General features: G+C 43.4%; 1 long non-coding RNA gene across 1 annotated transcript; it reads right to left on the reverse strand.

Moving 5' to 3' along the window:
• Nucleotides 1-6,524: 6,524 nt before the first annotated feature.
• Nucleotides 6,525-10,682, reverse strand: Gm32190. The gene is made up of 3 exons (XR_377660.2): nucleotides 10,492-10,682; nucleotides 7,614-8,440; nucleotides 6,525-7,316 (listed from the first exon to the last, which is right to left on the reverse strand). It is a non-coding gene; the product is annotated as a predicted gene, 32190 (long non-coding RNA).
• Between the last annotated feature and the right edge of the window lie 2,366 nt (nucleotides 10,683-13,048).

Genomic DNA, 13,048 nt, shown 5'->3' on the forward strand with positions numbered 1-13,048 from the left:
AGAACATTGTCTTGTACATCCTAAAAATATATAATTTTGTTAATTTTAAAAGTAATGTTTTATTAACCATGTAATAAATCCTATAAGAAATAGCTAAGAGATCCTGAGGGTGGGGCTTGGTGTTAGCAAATGGCTGCTTCCTTGTCATATAAAGCCTCTTTCTTCTTCTCCCCTTCTCTTGTGGTCCCTCTTCTCCTCTTCTCTTTCTCTCCTGCACTTTTTAGAAACATGTATACATACACACACATATACATATACATATATATATACATATACATACATACACATGCATACATACATAAACATATATACATACACATACATGCACATACACATACATATATTCTACAGTGAAACAGTTTGCCTTACCCAGTATCTTTTTCAAGGGAAATGATGTATGTCAACTCAAGTGATTTACTATGGAGAGACATTTTGATATTTGGAACTTTCTACTGCATAGTTTCTAATGTTGCAACAAGGTAACAAAAACCCGAGGTTATGTCTTTGAACGATCTATGATACCCTTCTCCAAATATGGAAATAACAAGTGAGCATTCAGTGAATATTTAAAAATGCATGGCTTTAAGATCTTCTTGTCTTAAAACCCTCATCTCCTAAAAATGACAGTACCTGGGACTAGACCAGCACCATCACTTCTTAGAGCCTCGGTTTCCTGATCTGTACTTACCTCCCAGGACAGTAGTCAGGTTTTTAGGTTTTTTGTTTTTTGGTTTTTTTTTTCCATTAACTGATGTTCCCAGGGATTTGGACTAGATACAGATTCTAAGCAGAATGGATAATAATCATCACATTATTGTCTCTATCTAACATTTCCATATGCTTATTTTTTCATTTTTAAATTTGTTTTATTATTTCGCATGTATGGGTGTTTTGTCTGCATGTGTGTGTTCCACATTCATGCAGTGCTGCCAGAGACCAGAAGAAGGCATCAGATCCTAGATGGTTGTGAGCTACAAGGGAGCTGGAGATTGAATCTGAGTCTTCTGGAAGAGCATTCATTGGAAGAACTTCATTGTTGAACCATCATTCCAGCCTTTTAAAGCAAAGGTGATTAGAATTAGAATCATGTCACTTGTTTAATAAATGTTAGCAACTACTCAGGTATACAGTGTGCTATACAACCCCAGAATACTCCTCAAGACCTAACAACCAGTTACATTATAATTTCTGTGGAACTGGGCAGTTGATGGTCCCAACAATTGACTTGAAATGAATTTACAGAGGCTAAGGATGTCAGTCAATGGTAGAACACTTCCCAGCATGCATGAGATCCTGGGCTCAGTGCCCATAACTATAGTAAGAAGGGGTGTTTCTAAGTTTCTAAGGACACTTCTAAGTAAAGGACTGTGTGTAGCAAGCAGCATTCTGACACCATCAAAGGAAAGAGAAAATGGTATGAACCGCCCAGTTCAGAAACCATCAGAAACTCCATAGATGAGCACAAATGAGTCTGCCGTCTCGGGTATTTTTCCTTCTGTGTCCTCAATAACCAGATTATCAAACTCTCAATGGCAACAGGAAGATCATCCAAGTAACCACAAAAGATCTGATGTCAACCCCAAGACACAACCTTTTAGCTAGTGAATGAACCTTCTCAAGGCCTCTGCCCAAAGACATATACAATTACTGAATTCTGAGAAACCCTCCAAACTCCTTGCCGAAAAGAACTTTCTTGTCCCAATTCCTGTTCACTGCCTATCCCCCATCCTTGTATAGCCTCAGTCCACTCCTATAAATTCTTGGCCTCATCCCTTGGAAACTAACCCCATTCTTGAACACACTAAAGCATTGCAAGACCATTTCCTATGTTCTGACATGCCACCCAGCCTCCTGCCCATTCAGCTTCTATTACCTGTGCAAATTCATCCAAGTATACACACACACACACACACATACATGCACACACACTGACACACACACATACATGCACACACACTCATACACACATACATGCACACTCATACACACACACATACATGCACACACATACACATACATGCACACTCACACACACATACATGCACACACACTCACATACACATACATGCACACTCATATACACACACACATACATGCACACACATACACATACATGCACACTCACACACACACATACATGCACACACACTCACATACACATACATGCACACTCATACACACACACACACATACATGCACACATAAACACACATACATGCACACTCATACACACACATACGCACACACACCCATGAAGTCACACTCATGAAGCCTTCCCATGTCTTCTAGAAGCTGTCACTCTGTCTTTAGCCATGCTGAAACACTATTCACAGGGGTGGCAAGTCCCTTTGGTTTGAATATCTACAGACTCTAAGACAACCAGGGTAGGGCTCTTGTCCCCAGCTCCTTGAGTGACATGGTGAGTGGCATACATCAGACACACAAAAACAATGATATAAAGTGAAAATTTTCTGGTTTCGTTGAAGACTCAGCTCTGTCATGTGATGTTTTACTGGAAACTGTCTTAGGAGAGGCTGTACTAAAGCAGACACATGGGAGGATGCTTGGCTGCAAACAGACACTTGATGTTTTTATGGAAGCAGCTATAAAAAGGGACATGTGAGTTCTGCAAAAGCGGATGCTTGAGAGAATGGGTGATGTTTGAAAACTGGACGATGCTGTGTGGTATTGGTCCACCTTGTCATTCTTTTCTGGTCATTGTTGAACTTTGTTAATGCTGGTCTTCCCTTTTGACACTGTATGGTATTGGTTTGTCTTGCCATTCTTTGCTGGCCATTGTTCATCATGACTTCATAGAGAGAAACACACCAAAGAACTTCTGGTGGTGTCTGAGGACTTCTTGCTGCTTCTGCAGGCTTGGTCCAATTGGATTGTGTTTCTTCTGGATTGAGTTGCCTATGGTGTTTCATGTGAACTGAACTGTTGATATCCTGACAATACAGATTGGAATTGCTCTAAAGAGCTATTTCTAAACAGGTCTACATCCCCCTTTGCCTTATCAACCTTTCCTTTCCACTACCTCTGATGAGTGGTGGACTGGAGGAGAGGTTAAAGCATTAATAAAAGTAGCTTTTAAAAAGTATAAGCCTACTATGGTAAATGCCAGAAGTGCCCCAGACTCATTTCTAAGGGACATAGCATAAATTTCTAACAGTTCTAGGAGGTAGCTATCTTCGTTTTCCCAGTTTACGAGTAAGGACATTTGAACTCAGAAAGGTTGAGTAACCCATAGAGAGTATAGTTACCTACACATGCCAAAAATCTGGAATCTGAATGCCAGAGAATGGGCTCTGAGACTCATGCTATCTGCACTGTGCCCAAGAAACAAGCTGAAACCAGAAAGATCAGACAAGAAAAGGAGTCTACTCATGGTGATGTTGACAAAGAGATCGCTGTGTGTCATCACTTGCCTTTGGGAAGGGTATGGCAAAACTATACAAGGCCTTTGGGAGCCAACGACCTTTAGTTTACAACCACGGAGAACTGCATTCTGCCAACAACCCTGGAGCCCTGCTATATCAGATGAGACTGGGCATATTCATGTGATCTGGATAAAAAAGACTCCACAACACAAGCCCTTACCATAAGTCTAGCTGGTGGGATCCTGAGCAGAGGATACAGCTAAGCTGGGCCTAGACATAGAATCCATAGCAACTATAGCAGTAAGTGTGTACTGTTTTCCCTAGATATTGTAAAATAAATACAATCAGGGCTTTTGACTCCCTAAATTCATATGTAGGTTTCAACATGACTTAATCACCCACTGATAATATCAAAGATGTATTTTGCCCAATTCTTTCCTAATATCTCCTGAGGAATGTTCCATTTCTCCATCCCATTGAATGGTGGATTGACCAAAGGATGACCTTAAACTTTTAACCCTTCAGATGCAAAGAGATTTAGTACCTGTCCGTTCAGAGCAAGGCTTTGAAGAGCCATGGAGTGTGTTCTGCTGTTTTGTTGGGTTTTGTTTTGTTTTTCATCTCAAGATCAACAATTTGCCCAATTGAGACTACTTCTTCTGCCAGATATGATGCGGCTCATAGTTTCACATGAGCCACAATGAAACAGAGTAGACAAAAAGGAAACCAGTTTCGAAGTCTCTGGAAGATGGACCTTATTTCTTCCTATGGAATAATTCAGTTTACACTGATGGGGCTGCCTGACTTAAACATGTGAATATGGATTAACAGAATATAAAGGGTCACATGTTCTACGCTCCTTTCATCTGCAGATTTCTCTGAAAGATTGGATAGAAAAAAATCTCATTGTTGTTTCTTCACTTACACTAAACTCTGCCACGTGTTCGAGCACACGGTCACTTATGCTTACTCTCATTCTGACCACTGCCGGTGAGCATCAATTAAGCTTGGAAGTATGAAAAGCACTGAGGGGAAATCGAAGAGCCAGGTAAGAAAAACAAAAGCTCTGTTGCTGCACAGTTGTGACATAACTTACCATGCGAGTTCATAAAAGCCACAGCCCATACTGATGCTGTGTGCCCCAGGCTGGGCTGAGAGCACAGACCGCAGCCGCCCAGAAAAACCACAGGGCACACCACTTTCACCTGCATCTTACAAAGGGGAAAGTTAAGGTCTGAACACTTGGCAAGACCATCTTTCTTCACAATGGAGATCTTAAAAGCAGCCCCAGCATATGCTTGGGCCCCGGCTTATCTTCGAATCAGCTTCAGGGAGGGGATAGAAAATCTCTCATTTTGTGGCTAATTGGATTTGTGCCTCTTTCTACTACATAATGAAATTCAAAGCCATTTTATTAGTCCTCTTGGGACTTTTTAAAAAAAATCCTTCCTCTACTGTATTACATTAGCCTCACCAAGATGGCCCCATATAAAATAAGGTCAAACTCCTCTGGGGCATTTCTTTTTGTTCCTACATTTACCAGGGCACATGAAGGTCACGCTTTGGTTTTTTAGCTTGTCCTCTAAATATTCCAGGAAGAGACCACAAAGCCTACTAAAGCACTGGACTCAACCTGGCCCTGAATTTGCCACATGCTCTCAGTGACTTCTACTGTGTGTTTCCATACGCAGCACTAAGGCCAGTACCTCACATGCCTCAGACAGCAGAGGGCTTTACATGGTGGTTCCTGGGCAAACAGCTCCAAGCTAGCCCAGTGCCACCCACTCCTTTAGAGACTTGGCTGTGTCTCATAAGCTCTTTAGAGAATAATATGAGAGAATGGGATTCAATGTTTATGTTTCCTCAAATTGCATCTATTAAGATCTTAACCCCTGGATGTCGGGCAGAGCCTTTGGGTGTTGGACAAGCCATAAAGATGGAGAGCACACAAACAAGAGCCCAGCAGAGCTCTCCTGTCTTCTATCTGGCATATGAGAAGGCAGGAAGTCAGCTATTTACAACCAAAAAGAAGCCCTCACCAGAACCCAGCCACACAGGCACCATAGCTTGCTTCCAGCTTCCACAATCGTGGGAAGTCATTTTGTTGTTGTTGCTGTAGTTGAATCTTGAATTTCTCCCAAAAGGCTCTTATATTAAAGACTTGGTCTCCAGGTCACCATCACTGGGAGCTGGAAGAACTAAGATGTGTTGCCTACTATGAGATTTCAGATCACTGGAGACATAAGTTCAATGGGAATAAGGAGAGTCCAGCCTTCTTCTCTTTCACACACAACATTAGGTGAATGAGCCTATGCTAACACACACTTTTAATATAATCTATTGTGCCACGACATGTCCAAAACAATAGGGCCAACAGGTTAAGAACTAAACCTGTGAGCCAAGATTAATCTTCTTTCTGTATAAGTTAACTATCTTGGGTATCTGTTTCAATAATAGAAATGACTGGAAGGGTTGTCTATAAGCCACCTAGACTCTAGCACTTTGTTACAGCAGCCCAACTGAGTAAGCTGCATAGAACATCACCTTTGCTAAGCATACTCATGCAACAGTAAGTAAGCGTTTCTTCTCCTTCGTGAGCTGCAGGGCCTGGGTCTAGAGAAGGCATCAGAGAAGCCTATTTTATGACCACAAATTGCTCTTTCCAAAATAATATTCCTGGTGGTGACAACTGTTTGGAGAGTCTTTGTGGCTATCTCACAGCATGCTAAGCCCTCTAAGTCTGCATAGCCACCATGAGCACTGAAGGCTGAGCCTTGCTTCCGTGTCCTGAAGGTATGGGCTCTAGAGCCAGGCTTTGGGGTTGGCCCCTGCCACCACCAGTTGTGACTTTGCCTTGGTTGTTTAGCTTCTTCCCCACAGTTTCATTCTCTGACGCTGGGGAGATACAGAAGTCTGACTCAAGGATGCTGCACGGGCTGCAGGTGAGCACAGCTCTTCAGTCAGAGAGCTGCCATGGTGGTAAATCCTAGAGAAGGGTTTGCAATTCGCATTTCTCCCCAGCATGCCCCTTCTCTCCCGGTGCCCTGGTGAGAAGAACACCTCCTGCCTCAGCCTTTCACCCTAATTAGCTCAAGCTAATCCTTCTCAATCTCTCCTCATGAACTATTACACAACTTTCCATTACAGTCGCACAGTTTATGAATACATATAAAACTCAATGACAAGCTCCACAAAACGCCATCCGCTAATGGCATGCAGCGTGCATTGTCATTCGCTCTTTGCACCCACTCTAACACACTTCTCTCTTTTTTTAAGTTAGTCACAATTCACTAAGTTTATCCTCTGACTCACCAGCAGGTTGCTGAAGATGGTCTGGGGAAACACTAAAGCAAGCCAGTGATCATTCATTGCATTCTTACAACATCTGTACAGGGGGTTACTGTCGTACACTTGACTAATTAGAAACCTTGGGCACAGAGAGGCAAGTGTCACAAGGTCATAGGACTTTCCAGTGGTCAGCATGGGCACTTCTGAGGATTGTTCAGAAGCAGGCAAGTGGCCTATAGCTGCCCCACCTATCTGGTGAAGATGAGGCTATGTGTGGAGCATCAGACATCACACTACCACAAGTATGAGGGGAACAGATATGGGAAGAACAGCCACTGTGGATGTCAGGATTAAAAGTCTGATTCTCTACAATATAGGTCACCACACCATCAGCTCCCTTTTCACCAAACTAGAAAATTTGGTTGACATTTGATTACTTAAGATTGGATTTTTCTGCTGATAAAAGCATCCAAGCTGGCCTGTAGCCTTTTTACACTCATGTTGACAGTGAAGCCTTAAGAGTCCTGGGGGAGTCTCAGACCAGGTGGCTCCAAGATATGCATCGCTTGATCCAAGATATGCTACTTGCAGACACTGCATCGACAGACGGCCCACAGGTACTGCAGCAACAGCTCAAAGGCAATACTATAAAGAATATAAAGAAAGTGAGAGGAAGAGATGAGAGGTGCCGTTTCCTCCAAAGAGTCACCGCAGTGCCCCACCCCCAGGGCTCAGAGCTCTAATGGTGTATGGCCGTGGCCTCTGTGTCCCCAGTGCTTCAGGAGACCCTGAAGTGTAACTGTCCAGTGTTGATCACATCAATGGCACACAGAACATACGGTGGCAACATGTCCCCAAGTCATACTTTGCCCCCTTTAAAACTGGTGGAGGTAACATGCAGGATGCTACAACTTTTTTATGACAAGGTTGAGACAAACGCACCCAGCTTGGCTCTTCTCCAGATGTAGGCTGTGTGCTATCATCGATCACTGCCGGTCCTGTGTCTCTGTTACAGAGAGGAGGGAGTGGAAGTGGAAGGGGTGAGGTTACTCCAAAAACACATAAATCGTTGGCACTGCTGTTGACATGGGGACCAGACCAGCTGAATCTGACCCCTGTGAGTTTTCAGGTCTGAGCTAATCCTTATCCTTAGAGCCAAAATCTCATCTACATTGGGCTGTGGTCTGGCTCCGAGTTCATTCTAAATCCCAGGACCAATGGCTTTGCCAATATTTTATGCGTTCCCTGGGTAACTCATGAAAGGCCCCTTCTAGAGAAGACAACCCTGACCATGGCGTTCACAGCTTAGAATCCTTCAAGGGCTTCCCCACCCACCAAATCCAACATCGACACTTGGCGTGCACTCAAGGTGCTGGTGACAGATCCTACATTCTCCATCTCACTTCATATGTTCCCTCCCCTCTTCATCCAGCTGGGCTTGTCTCTGTGGCCCAGTGTGGCCCTGCACCATCCAGTTTCTGAGCCATGTGTGTGCCAGGGCTGTGTTGCCACACTGTCTTTTGTAGTCAAGTCCATTCTGGAAGGCCAAGCTTTTAGAAGGCTCTCCTAGGGGTACTATCTCCTTCCTCTGATTGCCAGGACTTTGTTCTTGGTCTCTTAAAGCATCTACCACAATTGTTTGAGAGCTAACATCTACCAGCCAATTCAACTGATGAAATACTCATTATGATGTTGATGATTTGAATATGCAATGTCTCCACACTCTCCTGGGCTGAATGCTTGGTTCCTGGATAATGGTGTTGTAAGTTCTAAAAAAGAAAGAGATAAGACCTAGCTGGAGAAAGACCAAATACAGTAATTATCGCTAATCTGCTAGTAAGTACCAAGTCTCCTAACAGCAGGTATGTTATGCTTCTGCGTGAGATACTGCCATTCCACAGGCCCAACAGAGGATCCAAGTGATTGTCCACTGAACCCTCCAAGACTGTGCACCAAAGCCTTGCCTCCTTAATGTTGATTCATCAGAGGTCCTTTTTACAGTGCTAGGATGCTGTCCAGCACAGTCACCACCTTTATCGTCTCTATGTTATTTATGGGAAACTTTAAACTGACAGTGCTTTACATACAATTAAACCCCTAATGTACAGTGAAATTTATATTCTGTTAGCCATTGCCCCGTATAGCATTTCCATATAAGTCCAATTAGCATAGGCATTATAGCAGTCCAGGGATTAGCAGAAAGACTAACTCTGAGGCAGACCACAGGAATGAGAGGAAATCACTTGATCAGAAATTTTAAGGTTATATTGTGATTTCCATTAAATAGTACCTAAATAACTTCTTTTCCTGGAATAGGGAAATTTTGCTTACCCAATAAAAGTTTCTAAATATGTTTGCATATACATTGGTGTCACTTCAATGTTTTCAAGTGAACTGCTTTCTTTAAGATTTTTAAGAAAGTCATTTGTCCATAACTCTAGTTCATGGGGATGTGACGCCCTCTTCAGGCCTCTGGAGGCATTGCACACATATGGTGCACATATACGTGAAAGCAAAACACTCATATGCCTAAGTTAAAAACAAATCCAAAGCAATATTTTTTTCAGAATGTCCTCTTTCATGGTAGGATAGAAGCTGATCCAACTTTTCACAACTTGAACTCAAGCTGAGCGTGTAAGCTGAGATGAATGCCCTAACTGAATTATCCATGGCCGCACGTCTCTGCCCTCCCCTCTGTCTTTGGAGTTTCAGGCTAGGTTGCTCCATTTTGTTTATGTTACCATAAATTACAAGACATGCATTTTAAATATCCAGGACACATTTCATCCAGAATGACAGAACACAGGAAAAGTAGTTTCGCATAGCCTTTTGGGTGTCCTGCAACCAACTGCAGGTTGGAGCTCACTTCATAAGCAAGCACTCTGATACTCTGACAGGAGGGGAATGGTTGAAAGTAATGTGCCATCACCATCACACTGCCCACGGTGGTCAGAAAGGATCACTTACATCCACACATGAGCTTCAGCCATTAACCTCGGGCAAGCGTGCTCCCCTGTACCAACCATGAAAATCTGTCACATACATCTACCGGTCCTTACTCAGCAGCAGTCTGACTACATTGTATCGATTTGTTGCACCAACATCTCCTGAGTGACCCATGACTTCATCTAAAGTCCCCGACAATCCCCCCCTGTACAGCATTTCCACAGAGAGACCTGAGTCTTTAATACCCAGGGTCCATCCTGGCTAGGCCTTGCTCTGCTGAACACAAGTCAGACCCAGGGCTCTGAACCACACAAGGCAAACTGCTGACACTGTGTCGTTTATCTAAAAAGAAGCACCAAAGGTTAGGACCAAAGGCTGGTTGGAGTGGCAGACGGTGGCACCCCAGTCCCAGAGCTGTGTTTCATACAACATGTGATAATAGAAACAGAGAGATGTTATACAACACACACACCTAGAAAACGGAAAATATGTCTTCCTGTGACCCCTTGCCTGAGACACCCTCTGCACCTCACTGCAGTCTGGGCCTGCACTGTCATCTGTGTTCATCAGATAAGAATACTATATTGCTGTGTGCCTAAGGTCACTCACCACATGAAGGCAAGGTTGATGAGGTGGTGTGAAGCAGGGCCTATTTTTTGTGAGGAGAGTATGATTCTAACCGAGTACTCAGCCCTACTCACATACAAATCACCCAAAGGTCTTTTCAAAATAACTCTCCCCTGATAATTTGTTCCTTGGCTACCCCAGGCCAATTGTATCATTGGATGACTGGAGAAAGGACTAAGACACAGGAGAGTCTAGGCCCTCCAAAGAAAGAGAACCAACAGGATATGAATTGAAAGCCTTGGCTCACATGACTGTGGAGGGTGGCTCAGACTCTGCAGAGCGGGCCTCTCTGGCTGAAAGAGTCACGTTGTAGTAAGCTTCCAAGGCTATTTCCTGCAGCATTCACTTCTGTCCACGGAAGATAAGTTTGCTGCTCTGTGCAGGTCTTCAACCAAGTGGGTGAGGCTCTCCCACTTTAGAAGGGACAGTCTTCTTTATTCAGAATACATAGTGAAGTTAGTATTATTTTTTTAAAAGCGCACAAAAATATCCAGACTATTATCAAACTGGGTATTTCAACACAGTGGCTTGGCATTTTGACATACATAATTGGCCATTACAAATAACCTGCTTCTATTCTGCAACCAGGATGAAATTTTATTAATTTGTCCTTTTACACACTTGTGTATATTTCCCACCTCGTCAGAAACAAAAGCCGACTAACAACTAACAAATTACCCAGGATAGTGCTAGGAAAGATGCTCTCACCGGGTACTGCATCTTTCCTGGAAGGCAGCAGAGCAGTCTCTTCCAGTGGGAGTGCGCAGCTGGAGTTTTACTAGAAGGTTTGTAGAGCCATCTTATCATGTGTGGGGCCATTGAGTCCCAATGGTTTTTGATAAATGGCTATAGTGGTTTGCATAAAAATGGCTCCCATAGGCTCCCCACTAGGGAGGGGCATCATCTGAAGGCTTTAGGACTTGTGGCCTTGTTGGAGTATGTGTGACCTTGTTGGAGGACGTGTATCATGAGAGTGGGCTTTGAGGTTTCAGAAGCTCAAACCAAGCCCAGTGGTGGACTCTTTCTTCCTGCTGCCTTCTAATCCAGATGTAGAACTCTTGTCTCCTCTAGCACCATGTCTGCCTGTGTGCTGCCATGCTTCCCACCATGAAAATAATGGACCAAGCCTCTGAATTGTAAGCCAGCCACAGTTAAATATTTTCCTTTATAAGAGTTGTTTTGGTCATGATATCTCTCCACAGCAATAGAAGCCCTAAGACAAGGGCAGAGTGAATGGATTCTTCCTGCCCTGATGTGTTCTTCAGAGTTGTCCCATTTTGAGCCAATCACTGGGGCAATGTTTTCAATCAAATATTACCATTACTTAAGAAGTAAAAGGCACAGGGTCAGAACAGAGCTCTTGCCATCTTTTAGCTGATCAGAAAGTGAGTACCCTTCTCCATCCCCCACAGACTAATGTCCCCTTTAATATTCTCACCATGGATGCTTTGGGAGGTGCAGTTCCTACATCCCACTTGCCGATGAGCGCCAGGCTGAGCCATTCATTACATGAAATCATAGAGTTGATTGGTTTTCTTCTGGAAATTGGAATGTTGGGGTTGGGTTGATGCTGGATGTCAGCTTTGTCTGATTGAACAAAGGTTTCCAATGCTTGAACAGTGCAGAACAGAGCCTCAGCGTCAGCATCAAGGGGCCCCTCCCTCATAGTGTCTCGTAGATAGCACTTCCTGGAGTTAGAGGCTAGGAAATTCGGTTGTCTCCACTTCACATGTGCTGCCTCAAGTTTCAAACTCCAAACCTGTACAACTAAATGAAACAGCTCTGGCACACACAATTTCTGCACACATCAACCTGAGTGCTAGTATATCTTAGGATTTTTAACACCAACCCAGAAAAAAAGTTAATGTAAAAAAAATTAAGTCATCAGTACAAAGACTTCATTTTGTATTTTATATAGTCATCCATGTCCCTCAGTGTGGCATTTCTAGAGGAGAAAGGCCTGTGAGCAAAGAATAAATGACATGGATAAGTGTGTGAGTGAGAGACAAGAGACACGCCTGTCTAGTGGCAGGGAGAAGGAAACAGAAGTCAAACTTTGGCCTAACCAGAGGTTTTCAGCTAGATTTTCTCTTTGTCCCAACCCAGTGATATTGGAAGACATTTTTGACGGTAGCATCTGAGAATGGGAACATACCATAATATAAATGTTTGCACATCTCCTAAACCCATGTTGAAATTTTCCCTCTTTGGGTGATATGTGAGGAAGCTAGGCCTTTGGGAGATGATTGGGATATATGGCTAGAGTTTCCTGATTTGAGATTAGTGCCCTTATAAAAGAGGCCTGACCAACTTTGGTAGCACATGCCTTTAACATCAGGTACACAGGAGGCTAAGACAGAAGGACTGCACATTTCGAAGGCCAGCCTGGGCAGGTTAACAAGACCTTTTCTCAAAATGTATAAAATAAAAATGGTCTGAGAATGTAACTCAGAGGTAGAATCCTTGTCTGTCGTGCACAAGGCTTTGAGTTTCATCTCCAGTGCTACAAAATAAAGGTGAGAAAGCAAAGGAGGCTGGAGAGAAACCTTGCATCTCTTCCACTGAGGTTGTCTTTTCCCAGAGTGCAGGTTACTTTATCTTAGATATCAAAGCCTCTAGAAATGTAAGAGACTAAGGAGTTGTTCTTATACCTGATGCATAGTGTTTTGTTATACAACAGCCCAAATGCACTAAGACTGGGTGTAGCTGTCACTTACTGGGTAACAACAAGGAAGGGCACTAAACATCCACTGAGCCCAGGAAGGGGCCCTGGGACTGAGTCATTTGCCCCAAAGACAACAGTG

This window comes from Mus musculus, chromosome 6, assembly GCF_000001635.26.
Source record: "Mus musculus strain C57BL/6J chromosome 6, GRCm38.p6 C57BL/6J".
In the NCBI taxonomy this organism is placed as follows: Eukaryota; Metazoa; Chordata; class Mammalia; order Rodentia; family Muridae; genus Mus; species Mus musculus.